General features: G+C 45.5%; 17 non-coding genes and 2 pseudogenes across 17 annotated transcripts; all 19 read left to right on the top strand.

The window, feature by feature from the left end:
• Window positions 1-672: 672 nt before the first annotated feature.
• Window positions 673-863, top strand: LOC141207628 (U2 spliceosomal RNA). Its single transcript, XR_012277959.1, has one exon. It is a non-coding gene; the product is annotated as a U2 spliceosomal RNA (small nuclear RNA).
• A 1,115-nt stretch (window positions 864-1,978) lies between these two features.
• LOC141207098 (U2 spliceosomal RNA) lies at window positions 1,979-2,169 on the top strand. Its single transcript, XR_012277523.1, has one exon. It is a non-coding gene; the product is annotated as a U2 spliceosomal RNA (small nuclear RNA).
• A 1,115-nt stretch (window positions 2,170-3,284) lies between these two features.
• LOC141207180 (U2 spliceosomal RNA) lies at window positions 3,285-3,475 on the top strand. The gene has a single exon (XR_012277601.1). It is a non-coding gene; the product is annotated as a U2 spliceosomal RNA (small nuclear RNA).
• A 1,115-nt stretch (window positions 3,476-4,590) lies between these two features.
• On the top strand, window positions 4,591-4,781 carry LOC141207627 (U2 spliceosomal RNA). Its single transcript, XR_012277958.1, has one exon. It is a non-coding gene; the product is annotated as a U2 spliceosomal RNA (small nuclear RNA).
• Window positions 4,782-5,896: 1,115 nt separating this feature from the next.
• On the top strand, window positions 5,897-5,988 carry LOC141207392 (U2 spliceosomal RNA; annotated as a pseudogene).
• A 789-nt stretch (window positions 5,989-6,777) lies between these two features.
• LOC141207293 (U2 spliceosomal RNA) lies at window positions 6,778-6,962 on the top strand. Its single transcript, XR_012277705.1, has one exon. It is a non-coding gene; the product is annotated as a U2 spliceosomal RNA (small nuclear RNA).
• Window positions 6,963-8,077: 1,115 nt separating this feature from the next.
• LOC141207146 (U2 spliceosomal RNA) lies at window positions 8,078-8,268 on the top strand. The gene has a single exon (XR_012277568.1). It is a non-coding gene; the product is annotated as a U2 spliceosomal RNA (small nuclear RNA).
• A 1,115-nt stretch (window positions 8,269-9,383) lies between these two features.
• Window positions 9,384-9,475, top strand: LOC141207391 (U2 spliceosomal RNA; annotated as a pseudogene).
• Window positions 9,476-10,264: 789 nt separating this feature from the next.
• Window positions 10,265-10,449, top strand: LOC141207292 (U2 spliceosomal RNA). The gene has a single exon (XR_012277704.1). It is a non-coding gene; the product is annotated as a U2 spliceosomal RNA (small nuclear RNA).
• A 1,115-nt stretch (window positions 10,450-11,564) lies between these two features.
• Window positions 11,565-11,755, top strand: LOC141207145 (U2 spliceosomal RNA). The gene has a single exon (XR_012277567.1). It is a non-coding gene; the product is annotated as a U2 spliceosomal RNA (small nuclear RNA).
• A 1,116-nt stretch (window positions 11,756-12,871) lies between these two features.
• Window positions 12,872-13,062, top strand: LOC141207626 (U2 spliceosomal RNA). Its single transcript, XR_012277957.1, has one exon. It is a non-coding gene; the product is annotated as a U2 spliceosomal RNA (small nuclear RNA).
• Window positions 13,063-14,178: 1,116 nt separating this feature from the next.
• Window positions 14,179-14,369, top strand: LOC141207625 (U2 spliceosomal RNA). The gene has a single exon (XR_012277956.1). It is a non-coding gene; the product is annotated as a U2 spliceosomal RNA (small nuclear RNA).
• A 1,115-nt stretch (window positions 14,370-15,484) lies between these two features.
• LOC141207213 (U2 spliceosomal RNA) lies at window positions 15,485-15,675 on the top strand. The gene has a single exon (XR_012277634.1). It is a non-coding gene; the product is annotated as a U2 spliceosomal RNA (small nuclear RNA).
• A 1,115-nt stretch (window positions 15,676-16,790) lies between these two features.
• On the top strand, window positions 16,791-16,981 carry LOC141207624 (U2 spliceosomal RNA). The gene has a single exon (XR_012277955.1). It is a non-coding gene; the product is annotated as a U2 spliceosomal RNA (small nuclear RNA).
• Window positions 16,982-18,099: 1,118 nt separating this feature from the next.
• LOC141207124 (U2 spliceosomal RNA) lies at window positions 18,100-18,290 on the top strand. Its single transcript, XR_012277548.1, has one exon. It is a non-coding gene; the product is annotated as a U2 spliceosomal RNA (small nuclear RNA).
• Window positions 18,291-19,408: 1,118 nt separating this feature from the next.
• Window positions 19,409-19,599, top strand: LOC141207623 (U2 spliceosomal RNA). Its single transcript, XR_012277954.1, has one exon. It is a non-coding gene; the product is annotated as a U2 spliceosomal RNA (small nuclear RNA).
• Window positions 19,600-20,714: 1,115 nt separating this feature from the next.
• LOC141207622 (U2 spliceosomal RNA) lies at window positions 20,715-20,905 on the top strand. Its single transcript, XR_012277953.1, has one exon. It is a non-coding gene; the product is annotated as a U2 spliceosomal RNA (small nuclear RNA).
• A 1,118-nt stretch (window positions 20,906-22,023) lies between these two features.
• LOC141207621 (U2 spliceosomal RNA) lies at window positions 22,024-22,214 on the top strand. The gene has a single exon (XR_012277952.1). It is a non-coding gene; the product is annotated as a U2 spliceosomal RNA (small nuclear RNA).
• Window positions 22,215-23,332: 1,118 nt separating this feature from the next.
• On the top strand, window positions 23,333-23,523 carry LOC141207706 (U2 spliceosomal RNA). Its single transcript, XR_012278034.1, has one exon. It is a non-coding gene; the product is annotated as a U2 spliceosomal RNA (small nuclear RNA).
• Window positions 23,524-23,636: the final 113 nt, after the last annotated feature.

The following is a 23,636-nucleotide window of genomic DNA, read 5'->3' as shown; positions in this document are numbered from 1 at the left end:
GCGCTTAAAATTTCTTTTTTGGTTTGCTACAATGCCTTTTCTGAAACGTTGTCTCCTTCTACTGGAACACTGACTTCTTTCATTTAATGCCTGCAGACTATAAAAGAGAACCCAACCCAAAAAGTTTGGTTGATTAGTCTGTGGCATTCTGTTAAACTGTTGCTTATGGCGGTCTCTGTGAGCTTCTCAGCGACATTCAGCCAGCCAGGTATCCTGCCTGCAGTAGATGGAATGTGGCAATGGAACGCTGGCTGCGCGTGTCATAATAGGCTCTGAGCCTTTATATACCTGTGCACAGCAGCAGCCACCTTCAGTCTGCTGCTGGACAGCCAGCAGCAGCAGCAGCAGGAGAGGTATGTAATCAGGAGCCCTCCTGCTAAGGGTAGACAGCTGCTCGTTCCACCCCACCCCCCGCCTTAATTGGTTCTCCTCCCTTCCAACGGTGTTGAGGCGGGTGGGAACAGCAGGGGGTGAAGATGCTGTGTTTAAAGAGGTGGAGTTATGCAGATCTAAAACGCGTGGATTGCAGCAGCAGCAAGCCGAAAAGTGCAGGCATGTAAGGGATCTAGAGGTTGACAACATGTCTTCTTAACGGGAGTCCAGGAGCTCATCTCCACAAATGGACTTTTCAGGATCCTTGGGTGGCTCCGTAGTTTGAAACCAATTCTGGTTATCGCTTCTCGGCCTTTTGGCTAAGATCAAGTGTAGTATCTGTTCTTATCAGTTTAATATCTGATACGTCCCCTATCTGGGGACCATATATTAAATGGATTTTTAGAACAGGGAGATGGAAAAAGAGCTTGCTCTGTCCACTCCACGCATTGACCTGGTATTGCAGTATCTCCAGGACCGGTGCACCCCTTCTTTAATGCAGTTTCTAAAATCAGAAAGAATTGAATTCAATGTTTTTTGTTCATTTTGCTTGTTTGTCGGATTTTGGGATGGACTCTTTGGCTTTGCTTTTCTTCTCCTCATTGGATTTTTCATGTTCAAAGTTGCAGAAGCCAGATTACAAGCTCATTTTGGTTCAACTTCAGCAACTGTGCATTGCATTGCCATGTAATGTGATGCAATGCTATCTTTCTAGCTCTCCCTTTTTACTTCCTTTTGGATAAACAGACATATTAGGCAAGCATTTTGGAGCTTTCACCTAAATAACTACAGGTGGTGAGATAAGCTGCACAATATAATTGACCTTTCAGTATATTGTTGCACACACACCATCTATTTAGCAAATGCCCTTGTTATCAACAGCAGCCTTTTAAACTCACCTGAGCTAACAGGTATGTGCGCTGGTTACTCTGCTGCGCTTAAAATTTCTTTTTTGGTTTGCTACAATGCCTTTTCTGAAACGTTGTCTCCTTCTGCTGGAACACTGACTTCTTTCATTTAATGCCTGCAGACTATAAAAGAGAACCCAACCCAAAAAGTTTGGTTGATTAGTCTGTGGCATTCTGTTAAACTGTTGCTTATGGCGGTCTCTGTGAGCTTCTCAGCGACATTCAGCCAGCCAGGTATCCTGCCTGCAGTAGATGGAATGTGGCAATGGAACGCTGGCTGCGCGTGTCATAATAGGCTCTGAGCCTTTATATACCTGTGCACAGCAGCAGCCACCTTCAGTCTGCTGCTGGACAGCCAGCAGCAGCAGCAGCAGGAGAGGTATGTAATCAGGAGCCCTCCTGCTAAGGGTAGACAGCTGCTCGTTCCACCCCACCCCCCGCCTTAATTGGTTCTCCTCCCTTCCAACGGTGTTGAGGCGGGTGGGAACAGCAGGGGGTGAAGGTGCTGTGTTTAAAGAGGTGGAGTTATGCAGATCTAAAACGCGTGGATTGCAGCAGCAGCAAGCCGAAAAGTGCAGGCATGTAAGGGATCTAGAGGTTGACAACATGTCTTCTTAACGGGAGTCCAGGAGCTCATCTCCACAAATGGACTTTTCAGGATCCTTGGGTGGCTCCGTAGTTTGAAACCAATTCTGGTTATCGCTTCTCGGCCTTTTGGCTAAGATCAAGTGTAGTATCTGTTCTTATCAGTTTAATATCTGATACGTCCCCTATCTGGGGACCATATATTAAATGGATTTTTAGAACAGGGAGATGGAAAAAGAGCTTGCTCTGTCCACTCCACGCATTGACCTGGTATTGCAGTATCTCCAGGACCGGTGCAACCCTTCTTTAATGCAGTTTCTAAAATCAGAAAGAATTGAATTCAATGTTTTTTGTTCATTTTGCTTGTTTGTCGGATTTTGGGATGGACTCTTTGGCTTTGCTTTTCTTCTCCTCATTGGATTTTTCATGTTCAAAGTTGCAGAAGCCAGATTACAAGCACATTTTGGTTCAACTTCAGCAACTGTGCATTGCATTGCCATGTAATGTGATGCAATGCTATCTTTCTAGCTCTCCCTTTTTACTTCCTTTTGGATAAACAGACATATTAGGCAAGCATTTTGGAGCTTTCACCTAAATAACTACAGGTGGTGAGATAAGCTGCACAATATAATTGACCTTTCAGTATATTGTTGCACACACACCATCTATTTAGCAAATGCCCTTGTTATCAACAGCAGCCTTTTAAACTCACCTGAGCTAACAGGTATGTGCGCTGGTTACTCTGCTGCGCTTAAAATTTCTTTTTTGGTTTGCTACAATGCCTTTTCTGAAACGTTGTCTCCTTCTGCTGGAACACTGACTTCTTTCATTTAATGCCTGCAGACTATAAAAGAGAACCCAACCCAAAAAGTTTGGTTGATTAGTCTGTGGCATTCTGTTAAACTGTTGCTTATGGCGGTCTCTGTGAGCTTCTCAGCGACATTCAGCCAGCCAGGTATCCTGCCTGCAGTAGATGGAATGTGGCAATGGAACGCTGGCTGCGCGTGTCATAATAGGCTCTGAGCCTTTATATACCTGTGCACAGCAGCAGCCACCTTCAGTCTGCTGCTGGACAGCCAGCAGCAGCAGCAGCAGGAGAGGTATGTAATCAGGAGCCCTCCTGCTAAGGGTAGACAGCTGCTCGTTCCACCCCACCCCCCGCCTTAATTGGTTCTCCTCCCTTCCAACGGTGTTGAGGCGGGTGGGAACAGCAGGGGTTGAAGGTGCTGTGTTTAAAGAGGTGGAGTTATGCAGATCTAAAACGCGTGGATTGCAGCAGCAGCAAGCCGAAAAGTGCAGGCATGTAAGGGATCTAGAGGTTGACAACATGTCTTCTTAACGGGAGTCCAGGAGCTCATCTCCACAAATGGACTTTTCAGGATCCTTGGGTGGCTCCGTAGTTTGAAACCAATTCTGGTTATCGCTTCTCGGCCTTTTGGCTAAGATCAAGTGTAGTATCTGTTCTTATCAGTTTAATATCTGATACGTCCCCTATCTGGGGACCATATATTAAATGGATTTTTAGAACAGGGAGATGGAAAAATAGCTTGCTCTGTCCACTCCACGCATTGACCTGGTATTGCAGTATCTCCAGGACCGGTGCACCCCTTCTTTAATGCAGTTTCTAAAATCAGAAAGAATTGAATTCAATGTTTTTTGTTCGTTTTGCTTGTTTGTCGGATTTTGGGATGGACTCTTTGGCTTTGCTTTTCTTCTCCTCATTGGATTTTTCATGTTCAAAGTTGCAGAAGCCAGATTACAAGCTCATTTTGGTTCAACTTCAGCAACTGTGCATTGCATTGCCATGTAATGTGATGCAATGCTATCTTTCTAGCTCTCCCTTTTTACTTCCTTTTGGATAAACAGACATATTAGGCAAGCATTTTGGAGCTTTCACCTAAATAACTACAGGTGGTGAGATAAGCTGCACAATATAATTGACCTTTCAGTATATTGTTGCACACACACCATCTATTTAGCAAATGCCCTTGTTATCAACAGCAGCCTTTTAAACTCACCTGAGCTAACAGGTATGTGCGCTGGTTACTCTGCTGCGCTTAAAATTTCTTTTTTGGTTTGCTACAATGCCTTTTCTGAAACGTTGTCTCCTTCTGCTGGAACACTGACTTCTTTCATTTAATGCCTGCAGACTATAAAAGAGAACCCAACCCAAAAAGTTTGGTTGATTAGTCTGTGGCATTCTGTTAAACTGTTGCTTATGGCGGTCTCTGTGAGCTTCTCAGCGACATTCAGCCAGCCAGGTATCCTGCCTGCAGTAGATGGAATGTGGCAATAGAACGCTGGCTGCGCGTGTCATAATAGGCTCTGAGCCTTTATATACCTGTGCACAGCAGCAGCCACCTTCAGTCTGCTGCTGGACAGCCAGCAGCAGCAGCAGCAGGAGAGGTATGTAATCAGGAGCCCTCCTGCTAAGGGTAGACAGCTGCTCGTTCCACCCCACCCCCCGCCTTAATTGGTTCTCTTCCCTTCCAACGGTGTTGAGGCGGGTGGGAACAGCAGGGGGTGAAGGTGCTGTGTTTAAAGAGGTGGAGTTATGCAGATCTAAAACGCGTGGATTGCAGCAGCAGCAAGCCGAAAAGTGCAGGCATGTAAGGGATCTAGAGGTTGACAACATGTCTTCTTAACGGGAGTCCAGGAGCTCATCTCCACAAATGGACTTTTCAGGATCCTTGGGTGGCTCCGTAGTTTGAAACCAATTCTGGTTATCGCTTCTCGGCCTTTTGGCTAAGATCAAGTGTAGTATCTGTTCTTATCAGTTTAATATCTGATACGTCCCCTATCTGGGGACCATATATTAAATGGATTTTTAGAACAGGGAGATGGAAAAAGAGCTTGCTCTGTCCACTCCACGCATTGACCTGGTATTGCAGTATCTCCAGGACCGGTGCACCCCTTCTTTAATGCAGTTTCTAAAATCAGAAAGAATTGAATTCAATGTTTTTTGTTCATTTTGCTTGTTTGTCGGATTTTGGGATGGACTCTTTGGCTTTGCTTTTCTTCTCCTCATTGGATTTTTCATGGTCAAAGTTGCAGAAGCCAGATTACAAGCTCATTTTGGTTCAACTTCAGCAACTGTGCATTGCATTGCCATGTAATGTGATGCAATGCTATCTTTCTAGCTCTCCCTTTTTACTTCCTTTTGGATAAACAGACATATTAGGCAAGCATTTTGGAGCTTTCACCTAAATAACTACAGGTGGTGAGATAAGCTGCACAATATAATTGACCTTTCAGTATATTGTTGCACACACACCATCTATTTAGCAAATGCCCTTGTTATCAACAGCAGCCTTTTAAACTCACCTGAGCTAACAGGTATGTGCGCTGGTTACTCTGCTGCGCTTAAAATTTCTTTTTTGGTTTGCTACAATGCCTTTTCTGAAACGTTGTCTCCTTCTGCTGGAACACTGACTTCTTTCATTTAATGCCTGCAGACTATAAAAGAGAACCCAACCCAAAAAGTTTGGTTGATTAGTCTGTGGCATTCTGTTAAACTGTTGCTTATGGCGGTCTCTGTGAGCTTCTCAGCGACATTCAGCCAGCCAGGTATCCTGCCTGCAGTAGATGGAATGTGGCAATGGAACGCTGGCTGCGCGTGTCATAATAGGCTCTGAGCCTTTATATACCTGTGCACAGCAGTAGCCACCTTCAGTCTGCTGCTGGACAGCCAGCAGCAGCAGCAGCAGGAGAGGTATGTAATCAGGAGCCCTCCTGCTAAGGGTAGACAGCTGCTCGTTCCACCCCACCCCCCGCCTTAATTGGTTCTCCTCCCTTCCAACGGTGTTGAGGCGGGTGGGAACAGCAGGGGGTGAAGGTGCTGTGTTTAAAGAGGTGGAGTTATGCAGATCTAAAACGCGTGGATTGCAGCAGCAGCAAGCCGAAAAGTGCAGGCATGTAAGGGATCTAGAGGTTGACAACATGTCTTCTTAACGGGAGTCCAGGAGCTCATCTCCACAAATGGACTTTTCAGGATCCTTGGGTGGCTCCGTAGTTTGAAACCAATTCTGGTTATCGCTTCTCGGCCTTTTGGCTAAGATCAAGTGTAGTATCTTTCGAAAAGGCGGTTTTGGATGTTGGCCGCCCTAGTAGATTGATACATTATGCACACTGGGGTTTAGGCGCTTGTTAGTACGCCAGGTGGCTAATATCGTCATCTGGTGGAAAGCATGGCCCCCCAGGATCGACGCCATTGGGCCGGGGAAGATCGAAAGCCCGAAGTGTGAAGTGCCCCAGGAGTGGTGACCCTGGGGTGCCTTAACTCACTGGGATTGGGAACCCCACTTGAGTTTATGGCACATTTGCACAAGCACTTCAAATTTTCTTTCTTCGCACACACCCTTATTCCGGGCCTTCTGGCCTTAGGATGGGGAATTTTTCAATTCCCGGTCGAAGGTCCGGGCAGTATTATACTGTGAAACCTTCACTATTTATTTAATTTCTTTGTCACTGTGTGTCCACTTATTCACGTGTGTCACGTCCTACTAGGATTTTGTCGGGATGCGGTTCCCTTACGGGTTCCTCTCTTGGCAGGTCTAGGGGGAGAGTGTGTGGCCATCAGGTTCCGCTCCCCCCTGAACCCCCCTGGCTCTCCTCTTTCGGGAGGAGAGCGTTGTTGGCTCCCCTCTTCTGGGAGGGGAGCACAGTCTTTGGCTCCCAGTGCCTTGCTCGGGTGAGAACTCGGGCAGGTGCTGGGGGTAAGATTGGGTCGCCTCTGGCTTCGGCTGGAGGTGGCTTTTTGTCCCTGTTCCTCGCTGTGGCCTTTTGGCTCGGAGGGACGGGGAATGGTTTGGGGGACCCTTCTCCTTTTGGAGAGGGTTTCAAGAAGACCAGCATCCTAGTGCACTTTTTTTGTGGCACTTGTCACTTTTTTAAGCGCACTCGGGTTTTGTACACGAATTCGGGCTTTCGATAAAAAAAAAAAAATCTGTTCTTATCAGTTTAATATCTGATACGTCCCCTATCTGGGGACCATATATTAAATGGATTTTTAGAACAGGGAGATGGAAAAAGAGCTTGCTCTGTCCACTCCACGCATTGACCTGGTATTGCAGTATCTCCAGGACCGGTGCACCCCTTCTTTAATGCAGTTTCTAAAATCAGAAAGAATTGAATTCAATGTTTTTTGTTCATTTTGCTTGTTTGTCGGATTTTGGGATGGACTCTTTGGCTTTGCTTTTCTTCTCCTCATTGGATTTTTCATGTTCAAAGTTGCAGAAGCCAGATTACAAGCTCATTTTGGTTCAACTTCATCAACTGTGCATTGCATTGCCATGTAATGTGATGCAATGCTATCTTTCTAGCTCTCCCTTTTTACTTCCTTTTGGATAAACAGACATATTAGGCAAGCATTTTGGAGCTTTCACCTAAATAACTACAGGTGGTGAGATAAGCTTCACAATATAATTGACCTTTCAGTATATTGTTGCACACACACCATCTATTTAGCAAATGCCCTTGTTATCAACAGCAGCCTTTTAAACTCACCTGAGCTAACAGGTATGTGCGCTGGTTACTCTGCTGCGCTTAAAATTTCTTTTTTGGTTTGCTACAATGCCTTTTCTGAAACGTTGTCTCCTTCTGCTGGAACACTGACTTCTTTCATTTAATGCCTGCAGACTATAAAAGAGAACCCAACCCAAAAAGTTTGGTTGATTAGTCTGTGGCATTCTGTTAAACTGTTGCTTATGGCGGTCTCTGTGAGCTTCTCAGAGACATTCAGCCAGCCAGGTATCCTGCCTGCAGTAGATGGAATGTGGCAATGGAACGCTGGCTGCGCGTGTCATAATAGGCTCTGAGCCTTTATATACCTGTGCACAGCAGCAGCCACCTTCAGTCTGCTGCTGGACAGCCAGCAGCAGCAGCAGCAGGAGAGGTATGTAATCAGGAGCCCTCCTGCTAAGGGTAGACAGCTGCTCGTTCCACCCCACCCCCCGCCTTAATTGGTTCTCCTCCCTTCCAACGGTGTTGAGGCGGGTGGGAACAGCAGGGGGTGAAGGTGCTGTGTTTAAAGAGGTGGAGTTATGCAGATCTAAAACGCGTGGATTGCAGCAGCAGCAAGCCGAAAAGTGCAGGCATGTAAGGGATCTAGAGGTTGACAACATGTCTTCTTAACGGGAGTCCAGGAGCTCATCTCCACAAATGGACTTTTCAGGATCCTTGGGTGGCTCCGTAGTTTGAAACCAATTCTGGTTATCGCTTCTCGGCCTTTTGGCTAAGATCAAGTGTAGTATCTGTTCTTATCAGTTTAATATCTGATACGTCCCCTATCTGGGGACCATATATTAAATGGATTTTTAGAACAGGGAGATGGAAAAAGAGCTTGCTCTGTCCACTCCATGCATTGACCTGGTATTGCAGTATCCCCAGGACCGGTGCACCCCTTCTTTAATGCAGTTTCTAAAATCAGAAAGAATTGAATTCAATGTTTTTTGTTCATTTTGCTTGTTTGTCGGATTTTGGGATGGACTCTTTGGCTTTGCTTTTCTTCTCCTCATTGGATTTTTCATGTTCAAAGTTGCAGAAGCCAGATTACAAGCTCATTTTGGTTCAATTTCAGCAACTGTGCATTGCATTGCCATGTAATGTGATGCAATGCTATCTTTCTAGCTCTCCCTTTTTACTTCCTTTTGGATAAACAGACATATTAGGCAAGCATTTTGGAGCTTTCACCTAAATAACTACAGGTGGTGAGATAAGCTGCACAATATAATTGACCTTTCAGTATATTGTTGCACACACACCATCTATTTAGCAAATGCCCTTGTTATCAACAGCAGCCTTTTAAACTCACCTGAGCTAACAGGTATGTGCGCTGGTTACTCTGCTGCGCTTAAAATTTCTTTTTTGGTTTGCTACAATGCCTTTTCTGAAACGTTGTCTCCTTCTGCTGGAACACTGACTTCTTTCATTTAATGCCTGCAGACTATAAAAGAGAACCCAACCCAAAAAGTTTGGTTGATTAGTCTGTGGCATTCTGTTAAACTGTTGCTTATGGCGGTCTCTGTGAGCTTCTCAGCGACATTCAGCCAGCCAGGTATCCTGCCTGCAGTAGATGGAATGTGGCAATGGAACGCTGGCTGCGCGTGTCATAATAGGCTCTGAGCCTTTATATACCTGTGCACAGCAGTAGCCACCTTCAGTCTGCTGCTGGACAGCCAGCAGCAGCAGCAGCAGGAGAGGTATGTAATCAGGAGCCCTCCTGCTAAGGGTAGACAGCTGCTCGTTCCACCCCACCCCCCGCCTTAATTGGTTCTCCTCCCTTCCAACGGTGTTGAGGCGGGTGGGAACAGCAGGGGGTGAAGGTGCTGTGTTTAAAGAGGTGGAGTTATGCAGATCTAAAACGCGTGGATTGCAGCAGCAGCAAGCCGAAAAGTGCAGGCATGTAAGGGATCTAGAGGTTGACAACATGTCTTCTTAACGGGAGTCCAGGAGCTCATCTCCACAAATGGACTTTTCAGGATCCTTGGGTGGCTCCGTAGTTTGAAACCAATTCTGGTTATCGCTTCTCGGCCTTTTGGCTAAGATCAAGTGTAGTATCTTTCGAAAAGGCGGTTTTGGATGTTGGCCGCCCTAGTAGATTGATACATTATGCACACTGGGGTTTAGGCGCTTGTTAGTACGCCAGGTGGCTAATATCGTCATCTGGTGGAAAGCATGGCCCCCCAGGATCGACGCCATTGGGCCGGGGAAGATCGAAAGCCCGAAGTGTGAAGTGCCCCAGGAGTGGTGACCCTGGGGTGCCTTAACTCACTGGGATTGGGAACCCCACTTGAGTTTATGGCACATTTGCACAAGCACTTCAAATTTTCTTTCTTCGCACACACCCTTATTCCGGGCCTTCTGGCCTTAGGATGGGGAATTTTTCAATTCCCGGTCGAAGGTCCGGGCAGTATTATACTGTGAAACCTTCACTATTTATTTAATTTCTTTGTCACTGTGTGTCCACTTATTCACGTGTGTCACGTCCTACTAGGATTTTGTCGGGATGCGGTTCCCTTACGGGTTCCTCTCTTGGCAGGTCTAGGGGGAGAGTGTGTGGCCATCAGGTTCCGCTCCCCCCTGAACCCCCCTGGCTCTCCTCTTTCGGGAGGAGAGCGTTGTTGGCTCCCCTCTTCTGGGAGGGGAGCACAGTCTTTGGCTCCCAGTGCCTTGCTCGGGTGAGAACTCGGGCAGGTGCTGGGGGTAAGATTGGGTCGCCTCTGGCTTCGGCTGGAGGTGGCTTTTTGTCCCTGTTCCTCGCTGTGGCCTTTTGGCTCGGAGGGACGGGGAATGGTTTGGGGGACCCTTCTCCTTTTGGAGAGGGTTTCAAGAAGACCAGCATCCTAGTGCACTTTTTTTGTGGCACTTGTCACTTTTTTAAGCGCACTCGGGTTTTGTACACGAATTCGGGCTTTCGATAAAAAAAAAAAAATCTGTTCTTATCAGTTTAATATCTGATACGTCCCCTATCTGGGGACCATATATTAAATGGATTTTTAGAACAGGGAGATGGAAAAAGAGCTTGCTCTGTCCACTCCACGCATTGACCTGGTATTGCAGTATCTCCAGGACCGGTGCACCCCTTCTTTAATGCAGTTTCTAAAATCAGAAAGAATTGAATTCAATGTTTTTTGTTCATTTTGCTTGTTTGTCGGATTTTGGGATGGACTCTTTGGCTTTGCTTTTCTTCTCCTCATTGGATTTTTCATGTTCAAAGTTGCAGAAGCCAGATTACAAGCTCATTTTGGTTCAACTTCATCAACTGTGCATTGCATTGCCATGTAATGTGATGCAATGCTATCTTTCTAGCTCTCCCTTTTTACTTCCTTTTGGATAAACAGACATATTAGGCAAGCATTTTGGAGCTTTCACCTAAATAACTACAGGTGGTGAGATAAGCTTCACAATATAATTGACCTTTCAGTATATTGTTGCACACACACCATCTATTTAGCAAATGCCCTTGTTATCAACAGCAGCCTTTTAAACTCACCTGAGCTAACAGGTATGTGCGCTGGTTACTCTGCTGCGCTTAAAATTTCTTTTTTGGTTTGCTACAATGCCTTTTCTGAAACGTTGTCTCCTTCTGCTGGAACACTGACTTCTTTCATTTAATGCCTGCAGACTATAAAAGAGAACCCAACCCAAAAAGTTTGGTTGATTAGTCTGTGGCATTCTGTTAAACTGTTGCTTATGGCGGTCTCTGTGAGCTTCTCAGAGACATTCAGCCAGCCAGGTATCCTGCCTGCAGTAGATGGAATGTGGCAATGGAACGCTGGCTGCGCGTGTCATAATAGGCTCTGAGCCTTTATATACCTGTGCACAGCAGCAGCCACCTTCAGTCTGCTGCTGGACAGCCAGCAGCAGCAGCAGCAGGAGAGGTATGTAATCAGGAGCCCTCCTGCTAAGGGTAGACAGCTGCTCGTTCCACCCCACCCCCCGCCTTAATTGGTTCTCCTCCCTTCCAACGGTGTTGAGGCGGGTGGGAACAGCAGGGGGTGAAGGTGCTGTGTTTAAAGAGGTGGAGTTATGCAGATCTAAAACGCGTGGATTGCAGCAGCAGCAAGCCGAAAAGTGCAGGCATGTAAGGGATCTAGAGGTTGACAACATGTCTTCTTAACGGGAGTCCAGGAGCTCATCTCCACAAATGGACTTTTCAGGATCCTTGGGTGGCTCCGTAGTTTGAAACCAATTCTGGTTATCGCTTCTCGGCCTTTTGGCTAAGATCAAGTGTAGTATCTGTTCTTATCAGTTTAATATCTGATACGTCCCCTATCTGGGGACCATATATTAAATGGATTTTTAGAACAGGGAGATGGAAAAAGAGCTTGCTCTGTCCACTCCATGCATTGACCTGGTATTGCAGTATCCCCAGGACCGGTGCACCCCTTCTTTAATGCAGTTTCTAAAATCAGAAAGAATTGAATTCAATGTTTTTTGTTCATTTTGCTTGTTTGTCGGATTTTGGGATGGACTCTTTGGCTTTGCTTTTCTTCTCCTCATTGGATTTTTCATGTTCAAAGTTGCAGAAGCCAGATTACAAGCTCATTTTGGTTCAATTTCAGCAACTGTGCATTGCATTGCCATGTAATGTGATGCAATGCTATCTTTCTAGCTCTCCCTTTTTACTTCCTTTTGGATAAACAGACATATTAGGCAAGCATTTTGGAGCTTTCACCTAAATAACTACAGGTGGTGAGATAAGCTGCACAATATAATTGACCTTTCAGTATATTGTTGCACACACACCATCTATTTAGCAAATGCCCTTGTTATCAACAGCAGCCTTTTAAACTCACCTGAGCTAACAGGTATGTGCGCTGGTTACTCTGCTGCGCTTAAAATTTCTTTTTTGGTTTGCTACAATGCCTTTTCTGAAACGTTGTCTCCTTCTGCTGGAACACTGACTTCTTTCATTTAATGCCTGCAGACTTTAAAAGAGAACCCAACCCAAAAAGGTTTGGTTGATTAGTCTGTGGCATTCTGTTAAACTGTTGCTTATGGCGGTCTCTGTGAGCTTCTCAGCGACATTCAGCCAGCCAGGTATCCTGCCTGCAGTAGATGGAATGTGGAAATGGAACGCTGGCTGCGCGTGTCATAATAGGCTCTGAGCATTTATATACCTGTGCACAGCAGCAGCCACCTTCAGTCTGCTGCTGGACAGCCAGCAGCAGCAGCAGCAGGAGAGGTATGTAATCAGGAGCCCTCCTGCTAAGGGTAGACAGCTGCTCGTTCCACCCCACCCCCCGCCTTAATTGGTTCTCCTCCCTTCCAACGGTGTTGAGGCGGGTGGGAACAGCAGGGGGCGAAGGTGCTGTGTTTAAAGAGGTGGAGTTATGCAGATCTAAAACGCGTGGATTGCAGCAGCAGCAAGCCGAAAAGTGCAGGCATGTAAGGGATCTAGAGGTTGACAACATGTCTTCTTAACGGGAGTCCAGGAGCTCATCTCCACAAATGGACTTTTTAGGATCCTTGGGTGGCTCCGTAGTTTGAAACCAATTCTGGTTATCGCTTCTCGGCCTTTTGGCTAAGATCAAGTGTAGTATCTGTTCTTATCAGTTTAATATCTGATACGTCCCCTATCTGGGGACCATATATTAAATGGATTTTTAGAACAGGGAGATGGAAAAAGAGCTTGCTCTGTCCACTCCACGCATTGACCTGGTATTGCAGTATCTCCAGGACCGGTGCACCCCTTCTTTAATGCAGTTTCTAAAATCAGAAAGAATTGAATTCAATGTTTTTTGTTCATTTTGCTTGTTTGTCGGATTTTGGGATGGACTCTTTGGCTTTGCTTTTCTTCTCCTCATTGGATTTTTCATGTTCAAAGTTGCAGAAGCCAGATTACAAGCTCATTTTGGTTCAATTTCAGCAACTGTGCATTGCATTGCCATGTAATGTGATGCAATGCTATCTTTCTAGCTCTCCCTTTTTACTTCCTTTTGGATAAACAGACATATTAGGCAAGCATTTTGGAGCTTTCACCTAAATAACTACAGGTGGTGAGATAAGCTGCACAATATAATTGACCTTTCAGTATATTGTTGCACACACACCATCTATTTAGCAAATGCCCTTGTTATCAACAGCAGCCTTTTAAACTCACCTGAGCTAACAGGTATGTGCGCTGGTTACTCTGCTGCGCTTAAAATTTCTTTTTTGGTTTGCTACAATGCCTTTTCTGAAACGTTGTCTCCTTCTGCTGGAACACTGACTTCTTTCATTTAATGCCTGCAGACTTTAAAAGAGAACCCAACCCAAAAAGGTTTGGTTGATTAGTCTGTGGCATTCTGTTAAACTGTTGCTTATGGCGGTCTCTGTGAGCTTCTCAGCGACATTCAGCCAGCCAGGTATCCTGCCTGCAGTAGATGGAATGTGGAAATGGAACGCTGGCTGCGCGTGTCATAATAGGCTCTGAGCATTTATATACCTGTGCACAGCAGCAGCCACCTTCAGTCTGCTGCTGGACAGCCAGCAGCAGCAGCAGCAGGAGAGGTATGTAATCAGGAGCCCTCCTGCTAAGGGTAGACAGCTGCTCGTTCCACCCCACCCCCCGCCTTAATTGGTTCTCCTCCCTTCCAACGGTGTTGAGGCGGGTGGGAACAGCAGGGGGCGAAGGTGCTGTGTTTAAAGAGGTGGAGTTATGCAGATCTAAAACGCGTGGATTGCAGCAGCAGCAAGCCGAAAAGTGCAGGCATGTAAGGGATCTAGAGGTTGACAACATGTCTTCTTAACGGGAGTCCAGGAGCTCATCTCCACAAATGGACTTTTTAGGATCCTTGGGTGGCTCCGTAGTTTGAAACCAATTCTGGTTATCGCTTCTCGGCCTTTTGGCTAAGATCAAGTGTAGTATCTGTTCTTATCAGTTTAATATCTGATACGTCCCCTATCTGGGGACCATATATTAAATGGATTTTTAGAACAGGGAGATGGAAAAAGAGCTTGCTCTGTCCACTCCACGCATTGACCTGGTATTGCAGTATCTCCAGGACCGGTGCACCCCTTCTTTAATGCAGTTTCTAAAATCAGAAAGAATTGAATTCAATGTTTTTTGTTCATTTTGCTTGTTTGTCGGATTTTGGGATGGACTCTTTGGCTCTGCTTTTCTTCTCCTCATTGGATTTTTCATGTTCAAAGTTGCAGAAGCCAGATTACAAGCTCATTTTGGTTCAACTTCAGCAACTGTGCATTGCATTGCCATGTAATGTGATGCAATGCTATCTTTCTAGCTCTCCCTTTTTACTTCCTTTTGGATAAACAGACATATTAGGCAAGCATTTTGGAGCTTTCACCTAAATAACTACAGGTGGTGAGATAAGCTGCACAATATAATTGACCTTTCAGTATATTGTTGCACACACACCATCTATTTAGCAAATGCCCTTGTTATCAACAGCAGCCTTTTAAACTCACCTGAGCTAACAGGTATGTGCGCTGGTTACTCTGCTGCGCTTAAAATTTCTTTTTTGGTTTGCTACAATGCCTTTTCTGAAACGTTGTCTCCTTCTGCTGGAACACTGACTTCTTTCATTTAATGCCTGCAGACTATAAAAGAGAACCCAACCCAAAAAGTTTGGTTGATTAGTCTGTGGCATTCTGTTAAACTGTTGCTTATGGCGGTCTCTGTGAGCTTCTCAGCGACATTCAGCCAGCCAGGTATCCTGCCTGCAGTAGATGGAATGTGGCAATGGAACGCTGGCTGCGCGTGTCATAATAGGCTCTGAGCCTTTATATACCTGTGCACAGCAGCAGCCACCTTCAGTCTGCTGCTGGACAGCCAGCAGCAGCAGCAGCAGGAGAGGTATGTAATCAGGAGCCCTCCTGCTAAGGGTAGACAGCTGCTCGTTCCACCCCACCCCCCGCCTTAATTGGTTCTCCTCCCTTCCAACGGTGTTGAGGCGGGTGGGAACAGCAGGGGGTGAAGGTGCTGTGTTTAAAGAGGTGGAGTTATGCAGATCTAAAATGCGTGGATTGCAGCAGCAGCAAGCCGAAAAGTGCAGGCATGTAAGGGATCTAGAGGTTGACAACATGTCTTCTTAACGGGAGTCCAGGAGCTCATCTCCACAAATGGACTTTTTAGGATCCTTGGGTGGCTCCGTAGTTTGAAACCAATTCTGGTTATCGCTTCTCGGCCTTTTTGCTAAGATCAAGTGTAGTATCTGTTCTTATCAGTTTAATATCTGATACGTCCCCTATCTGGGGACCATATATTAAATGGATTTTTAGAACAGGGAGATGGAAAAAGAGCTTGCTCTGTCCACTCCACGCATTGACCTGGTATTGCAGTATCTCCAGGACCGGTGCACCCCTTCTTTAATGCAGTTTCTAAAATCAGAAAGAATTGAATTCAATGTTTTTTGTTCATTTTGCTTGTTTGTCGGATTTTGGGATGGACTCTTTGGCTCTGCTTTTCTTCTCCTCATTGGATTTTTCATGTTCAAAGTTGCAGAAGCCAGATTACAAGCTCATTTTGGTTCAACTTCAGCAACTGTGCATTGCATTGCCATGTAATGTGATGCAATGCTATCTTTCTAGCTCTCCCTTTTTACTTCCTTTTGGATAAACAGACATATTAGGCAAGCATTTTGGAGCTTTCACCTAAATAACTACAGGTGGTGAGATAAGCTGCACAATATAATTGACCTTTCAGTATATTGTTGCACACACACCATCTATTTAGCAAATGCCCTTGTTATCAACAGCAGCCTTTTAAACTCACCTGAGCTAACAGGTATGTGCGCTGGTTACTCTGCTGCGCTTAAAATTTCTTTTTTGGTTTGCTACAATGCCTTTTCTGAAACGTTGTCTCCTTCTGCTGGAACACTGACTTCTTTCATTTAATGCCTGCAGACTATAAAAGAGAACCCAACCCAAAAAGTTTGGTTGATTAGTCTGTGGCATTCTGTTAAACTGTTGCTTATGGCGGTCTCTGTGAGCTTCTCAGCGACATTCAGCCAGCCAGGTATCCTGCCTGCAGTAGATGGAATGTGGCAATGGAACGCTGGCTGCGCGTGTCATAATAGGCTCTGAGCCTTTATATACCTGTGCACAGCAGCAGCCACCTTCAGTCTGCTGCTGGACAGCCAGCAGCAGCAGCAGCAGGAGAGGTATGTAATCAGGAGCCCTCCTGCTAAGGGTAGACAGCTGCTCGTTCCACCCCACCCCCCGCCTTAATTGGTTCTCCTCCCTTCCAACGGTGTTGAGGCGGGTGGGAACAGCAGGGGGTGAAGGTGCTGTGTTTAAAGAGGTGGAGTTATGCAGATCTAAAACGCGTGGATTGCAGCAGCAGCAAGCCGAAAAGTGCAGGCATGTAAGGGATCTAGAGGTTGACAACATGTCTTCTTAACGGGAGTCCAGGAGCTCATCTCCACAAATGGACTTTTTAGGATCCTTGGGTGGCTCCGTAGTTTGAAACCAATTCTGGTTATCGCTTCTCGGCCTTTTGGCTAAGATCAAGTGTAGTATCTGTTCTTATCAGTTTAATATCTGATACGTCCCCTATCTGGGGACCATATATTAAATGGATTTTTAGAACAGGGAGATGGAAAAAGAGCTTGCTCTGTCCACTCCACGCATTGACCTGGTATTGCAGTATCTCCAGGACCGGTGCACCCCTTCTTTAATGCAGTTTCTAAAATCAGAAAGAATTGAATTCAATGTTTTTTGTTCATTTTGCTTGTTTGTCGGATTTTGGGATGGACTCTTTGGCTCTGCTTTTCTTCTCCTCATTGGATTTTTCATGTTCAAAGTTGCAGAAGCCAGATTACAAGCTCATTTTGGTTCAACTTCAGCAACTGTGCATTGCATTGCCATGTAATGTGATGCAATGCTATCTTTCTAGCTCTCCCTTTTTACTTCCTTTTGGATAAACAGACATATTAGGCAAGCATTTTGGAGCTTTCACCTAAATAACTACAGGTGGTGAGATAAGCTGCACAATATAATTGACCTTTCAGTATATTGTTGCACACACACCATCTATTTAGCAAATGCCCTTGTTATCAACAGCAGCCTTTTAAACTCACCTGAGCTAACAGGTATGTGCGCTGGTTACTCTGCTGCGCTTAAAATTTCTTTTTTGGTTTGCTACAATGCCTTTTCTGAAACGTTGTCTCCTTCTGCTGGAACACTGACTTCTTTCATTTAATGCCTGCAGACTATAAAAGAGAACCCAACCCAAAAAGTTTGGTTGATTAGTCTGTGGCATTCTGTTAAACTGTTGCTTATGGCGGTCTCTGTGAGCTTCTCAGCGACATTCAGCCAGCCAGGTATCCTGCCTGCAGTAGATGGAATGTGGCAATGGAACGCTGGCTGCGCGTGTCATAATAGGCTCTGAGCCTTTATATACCTGTGCACAGCAGCAGCCACCTTCAGTCTGCTGCTGGACAGCCAGCAGCAGCAGCAGCAGCAGGAGAGGTATGTAATCAGGAGCCCTCCTGCTAAGGGTAGACAGCTGCTCGTTCCACCCCACCCCCCGCCTTAATTGGTTCTCCTCCCTTCCAACGGTGTTGAGGCGGGTGGGAACAGCAGGGGGTGAAGGTGCTGTGTTTAAAGAGGTGGAGTTATGCAGATCTAAAACGCGTGGATTGCAGCAGCAGCAAGCCGAAAAGTGCAGGCATGTAAGGGATCTAGAGGTTGACAACATGTCTTCTTAACGGGAGTCCAGGAGCTCATCTCCACAAATGGACTTTTTAGGATCCTTGGGTGGCTCCGTAGTTTGAAACCAATTCTGGTTATCGCTTCTCGGCCTTTTGGCTAAGATCAAGTGTAGTATCTGTTCTTATCAGTTTAATATCTGATACGTCCCCTATCTGGGGACCATATATTAAATGGATTTTTAGAACAGGGAGATGGAAAAAGAGCTTGCTCTGTCCACTCCACGCATTGACCTGGTATTGCAGTATCTCCAGGACTGGTGCACCCCTTCTTTAATGCAGTTTCTAAAATCAGAAAGAATTGAATTCAATGTTTTTTGTTCATTTTGCTTGTTTGTCGGATTTTGGGATGGACTCTTTGGCTCTGCTTTTCTTCTCCTCATTGGATTTTTCATGTTCAAAGTTGCAGAAGCCAGATTACAAGCTCATTTTGGTTCAACTTCAGCAACTGTGCATTGCATTGCCATGTAATGTGATGCAATGCTATCTTTCTAGCTCTCCCTTTTTACTTCCTTTTGGATAAACAGACATATTAGGCAAGCATTTTGGAGCTTTCACCTAAATAACTACAGGTGGTGAGATAAGCTGCACAATATAATTGACCTTTCAGTATATTGTTGCACACACACCATCTATTTAGCAAATGCCCTTGTTATCAACAGCAGCCTTTTAAACTCACCTGAGCTAACAGGTATGTGCGCTGGTTACTCTGCTGCGCTTAAAATTTCTTTTTTGGTTTGCTACAATGCCTTTTCTGAAACGTTGTCTCCTTCTGCTGGAACACTGACTTCTTTCATTTAATGCCTGCAGACTATAAAAGAGAACCCAACCCAAAAAGTTTGGTTGATTAGTCTGTGGCATTCTGTTAAACTGTTGCTTATGGCGGTCTCTGTGAGCTTCTCAGCGACATTCAGCCAGCCAGGTATCCTGCCTGCAGTAGATGGAATGTGGCAATGGAACGCTGGCTGCGCGTGTCATAATAGGCTCTGAGCCTTTATATACCTGTGCACAGCAGCAGCCACCTTCAGTCTGCTGCTGGACAGCCAGCAGCAGCAGCAGCAGCAGGAGAGGTATGTAATCAGGAGCCCTCCTGCTAAGGGTAGACAGCTGCTCGTTCCACCCCACCCCCCGCCTTAATTGGTTCTCCTCCCTTCCAACGGTGTTGAGGCGGGTGGGAACAGCAGGGGGTGAAGGTGCTGTGTTTAAAGAGGTGGAGTTATGCAGATCTAAAACGCGTGGATTGCAGCAGCAGCAAGCCGAAAAGTGCAGGCATGTAAGGGATCTAGAGGTTGACAACATGTCTTCTTAACGGGAGTCCAGGAGCTCATCTCCACAAATGGACTTTTTAGGATCCTTGGGTGGCTCCGTAGTTTGAAACCAATTCTGGTTATCGCTTCTCGGCCTTTTGGCTAAGATCAAGTGTAGTATCTGTTCTTATCAGTTTAATATCTGATACGTCCCCTATCTGGGGACCATATATTAAATGGATTTTTAGAACAGGGAGATGGAAAAAGAGCTTGCTCTGTCCACTCCACGCATTGACCTGGTATTGCAGTATCTCCAGGACCGGTGCACCCCTTCTTTAATGCAGTTTCTAAAATCAGAAAGAATTGAATTCAATGTTTTTTGTTCATTTTGCTTGTTTGTCGGATTTTGGGATGGACTCTTTGGCTCTGCTTTTCTTCTCCTCATTGGATTTTTCATGTTCAAAGTTGCAGAAGCCAGATTACAAGCTCATTTTGGTTCAACTTCAGCAACTGTGCATTGCATTGCCATGTAATGTGATGCAATGCTATCTTTCTAGCTCTCCCTTTTTACTTCCTTTTGGATAAACAGACATATTAGGCAAGCATTTTGGAGCTTTCACCTAAATAACTACAGGTGGTGAGATAAGCTGCACAATATAATTGACCTTTCAGTATATTGTTGCACACACACCATCTATTTAGCAAATGCCCTTGTTATCAACAGCAGCCTTTTAAACTCACCTGAGCTAACAGGTATGTGCGCTGGTTACTCTGCTGCGCTTAAAATTTCTTTTTTGGTTTGCTACAATGCCTTTTCTGAAACGTTGTCTCCTTCTGCTGGAACACTGACTTCTTTCATTTAATGCCTGCAGACTATAAAAGAGAACCCAACCCAAAAAGTTTGGTTGATTAGTCTGTGGCATTCTGTTAAACTGTTGCTTATGGCGGTCTCTGTGAGCTTCTCAACGACATTCAGCCAGCCAGGTATCCTGCCTGCAGTAGATGGAATGTGGCAATGGAACGCTGGCTGCGCGTGTCATAATAGGCTCTGAGCCTTTATATACCTGTGCACAGCAGCAGCCACCTTCAGTCTGCTGCTGGACAGCCAGCAGCAGCAGCAGCAGGAGAGGTATGTAATCAGGAGCCCTCCTGCTAAGGGTAGACAGCTGCTCGTTCCACCCCACCCCCCGCCTTAATTGGTTCTCCTCCCTTCCAACGGTGTTGAGGCGGGTGGGAACAGCAGGGGGTGAAGGTGCTGTGTTTAAAGAGGTGGAGTTATGCAGATCTAAAACGCGTGGATTGCAGCAGCAGCAAGCCGAATAGTGCAGGCATGTAAGGGATCTAGAGGTTGACAACATGTCTTCTTAACGGGAGTCCAGGAGCTCATCTCCACAAATGGACTTTTTAGGATCCTTGGGTGGCTCCGTAGTTTGAAACCAATTCTGGTTATCGCTTCTCGGCCTTTTGGCTAAGATCAAGTGTAGTATCTGTTCTTATCAGTTTAATATCTGATACGTCCCCTATCTGGGGACCATATATTAAATGGATTTTTAGAACAGGGAGATGGAAAAAGAGCTTGCTCTGTCCACTCCACGCATTGACCTGGTATTGCAGTATCTCCAGGACCGGTGCACCCCTTCTTTAATGCAGTTTCTAAAATCAGAAAGAATTGAATTCAATGTTTTTTGTTCATTTTGCTTGTTTGTCGGATTTTGGGATGGACTCTTTGGCTCTGCTTTTCTTCTCCTCATTGGATTTTTCATGTTCAAAGTTGCAGAAGTCAGATTACAAGCTCATTTTGGTTCAATTTCAGCAACTGTGCATTGCATTGCCATGTAATGTGATGCAATGCTATCTTTCTAGCTCTCCCTTTTTACTTCCTTTTGGATAAACAGACATATTAGGCAAGCATTTTGGAGCTTTCACCTAAATAACTACAGGTGGTGAGATAAGCTGCACAATATAATTGACCTTTCAGTATATTGTTGCACACACACCATCTATTTAGCAAATGCCCTTGTTATCAACAGCAGCCTTTTAAACTCACCTGAGCTAACAGGTATGTGCGCTGGTTACTCTGCTGCGCTTAAAATTTCTTTTTTGGTTTGCTACAATGCCTTTTCTGAAACGTTGTCTCCTTCTGCTGGAACACTGACTTCTTTCATTTAATGCCTGCAGACTATAAAAGAGAACCCAACCCAAAAAGTTTGGTTGATTAGTCTGTGGCATTCTGTTAAACTGTTGCTTATGGCGGTCTCTGTGAGCTTCTCAGCGACATTCAGCCAGCCAGGTATCCTGCCTGCAGTAGATGGAATGTGGCAATGGAACGCTGGCTGCGCGTGTCATAATAGGCTCTGAGCCTTTATATACCTGTGCACAGCAGCAGCCACCTTCAGTCTGCTGCTGGACAGCCAGCAGCAGCAGCAGCAGCAGGAGAGGTATGTAATCAGGAGCCCTCCTGCTAAGGGTAGACAGCTGCTCGTTCCACCCCACCCCCCGCCTTAATTGGTTCTCCTCCCTTCCAACGGTGTTGAGGCGGGTGGGAACAGCAGGGGGTGAAGGTGCTGTGTTTAAAGAGGTGGAGTTATGCAGATCTAAAACGCGTGGATTGCAGCAGCAGCAAGCCGAAAAGTGCAGGCATGTAAGGGATCTAGAGGTTGACAACATGTCTTCTTAACGGGAGTCCAGGAGCTCATCTCCACAAATGGACTTTTTAGGATCCTTGGGTGGCTCCGTAGTTTGAAACCAATTCTGGTTATCGCTTCTCGGCCTTTTGGCTAAGATCAAGTGTAGTATCTGTTCTTATCAGTTTAATATCTGATACGTCCCCTATCTGGGGACCATATATTAAATGGATTTTTAGAACAGGGAGATGGAAAAAGAGCTTGCTCTGTCCACTCCACGCATTGACCTGGTATTGCAGTATCTCCAGGACCGGTGCACCCCTTCTTTAATGCAGTTTCTAAAATCAGAAAGAATTGAATTCAATGTTTTTTGTTCATTTTGCTTGTTTGTCGGATTTTGGGATGGACTCTTTGGCTCTGCTTTTCTTCTCCTCATTGGATTTTTCATGTTCAAAGTTGCAGAAGCCAGATTACAAGCTCATTTTGGTTCAACTTCAGCAACTGTGCATTGCATTGCCATGTAATGTGATGCAATGCTCTCTTTCTAGCTCTCCCTTTTTACTTCCTTTTGGATAAACAGACATATTAGCCAAGCATTTTGGAGCTTTCACCTAAATAACTACAGGTGGTGAGATAAGCTGCACAATATAATTGACCTTTCAGTATATTGTTGCACACACACCATCTATTTAGCAAATGCCCTTGTTATCAACAGCAGCCTTTTAAACTCACCTGAGCTAACAGGTATGTGCGCTGGTTACTCTGCTGCGCTTAAAATTTCTTTTTTGGTTTGCTACAATGCCTTTTCTGAAACGTTGTCTCCTTCTGCTGGAACACTGACTTCTTTCATTTAATGCCTGCAGACTATAAAAGAGAACCCAACCCAAAAAGTTTGGTTGATTAGTCTGTGGCATTCTGTTAAACTGTTGCTTATGGCGGTCTCTGTGAGCTTCTCAGCGACATTCAGCCAGCCAGGTATCCTGCCTGCAGTAGATGGAATGTGGCAATGGAACGCTGGCTGCGCGTGTCATAATAGGCTCTGAGCCTTTATATACCTGTGCACAGCAGCAGCCACCTTCAGTCTGCTGCTGGACAGCCAGCAGCAGCAGCAGCAGCAGGAGAGGTATGTAATCAGGAGCCCTCCTGCTAAGGGTAGACAGCTGCTCGTTCCACCCCACCCCCCGCCTTAATTGGTTCTCCTCCCTTCCAACGGTGTTGAGGCGGGTGGGAACAGCAGGGGGTGAAGGTGCTGTGTTTAAAGAGGTGGAGTTATGCAGATCTAAAACGCGTGGATTGCAGCAGCAGCAAGCCGAAAAGTGCAGGCATGTAAGGGATCTAGAGGTTGACAACATGTCTTCTTAACGGGAGTCCAGGAGCTCATCTCCACAAATGGACTTTTTAGGATCCTTGGGTGGCTCCGTAGTTTGAAACCAATTCTGGTTATCGCTTCTCGGCCTTTTGGCTAAGATCAAGTGTAGTATCTGTTCTTATCAGTTTAATATCTGATACGTCCCCTATCTGGGGACCATATATTAAATGGATTTTTAGAACAGGGAGATGGAAAAAGAGCTTGCTCTGTCCACTCCACGCATTGACCTGGTATTGCAGTATCTCCAGGATCGGTGCACCCCTTCTTTAATGCAGTTTCTAAAATCAGAAAGAATTGAATTCAATGTTTTTTGTTCATTTTGCTTGTTTGTCGGATTTTGGGATGGACTCTTTGGCTCTGCTTTTCTTCTCCTCATT

Source organism: Phyllobates terribilis, unplaced genomic scaffold (genome assembly GCF_046119375.1).
Source record: "Phyllobates terribilis strain yellow unplaced genomic scaffold, ASM4611937v1 Scaffold_160__1_contigs__length_4322635, whole genome shotgun sequence".
NCBI lineage: Eukaryota > Metazoa > Chordata > Amphibia > Anura > Dendrobatidae > Phyllobates > Phyllobates terribilis.
This window is presented reverse-complemented; position numbering and strand designations above follow the sequence as displayed.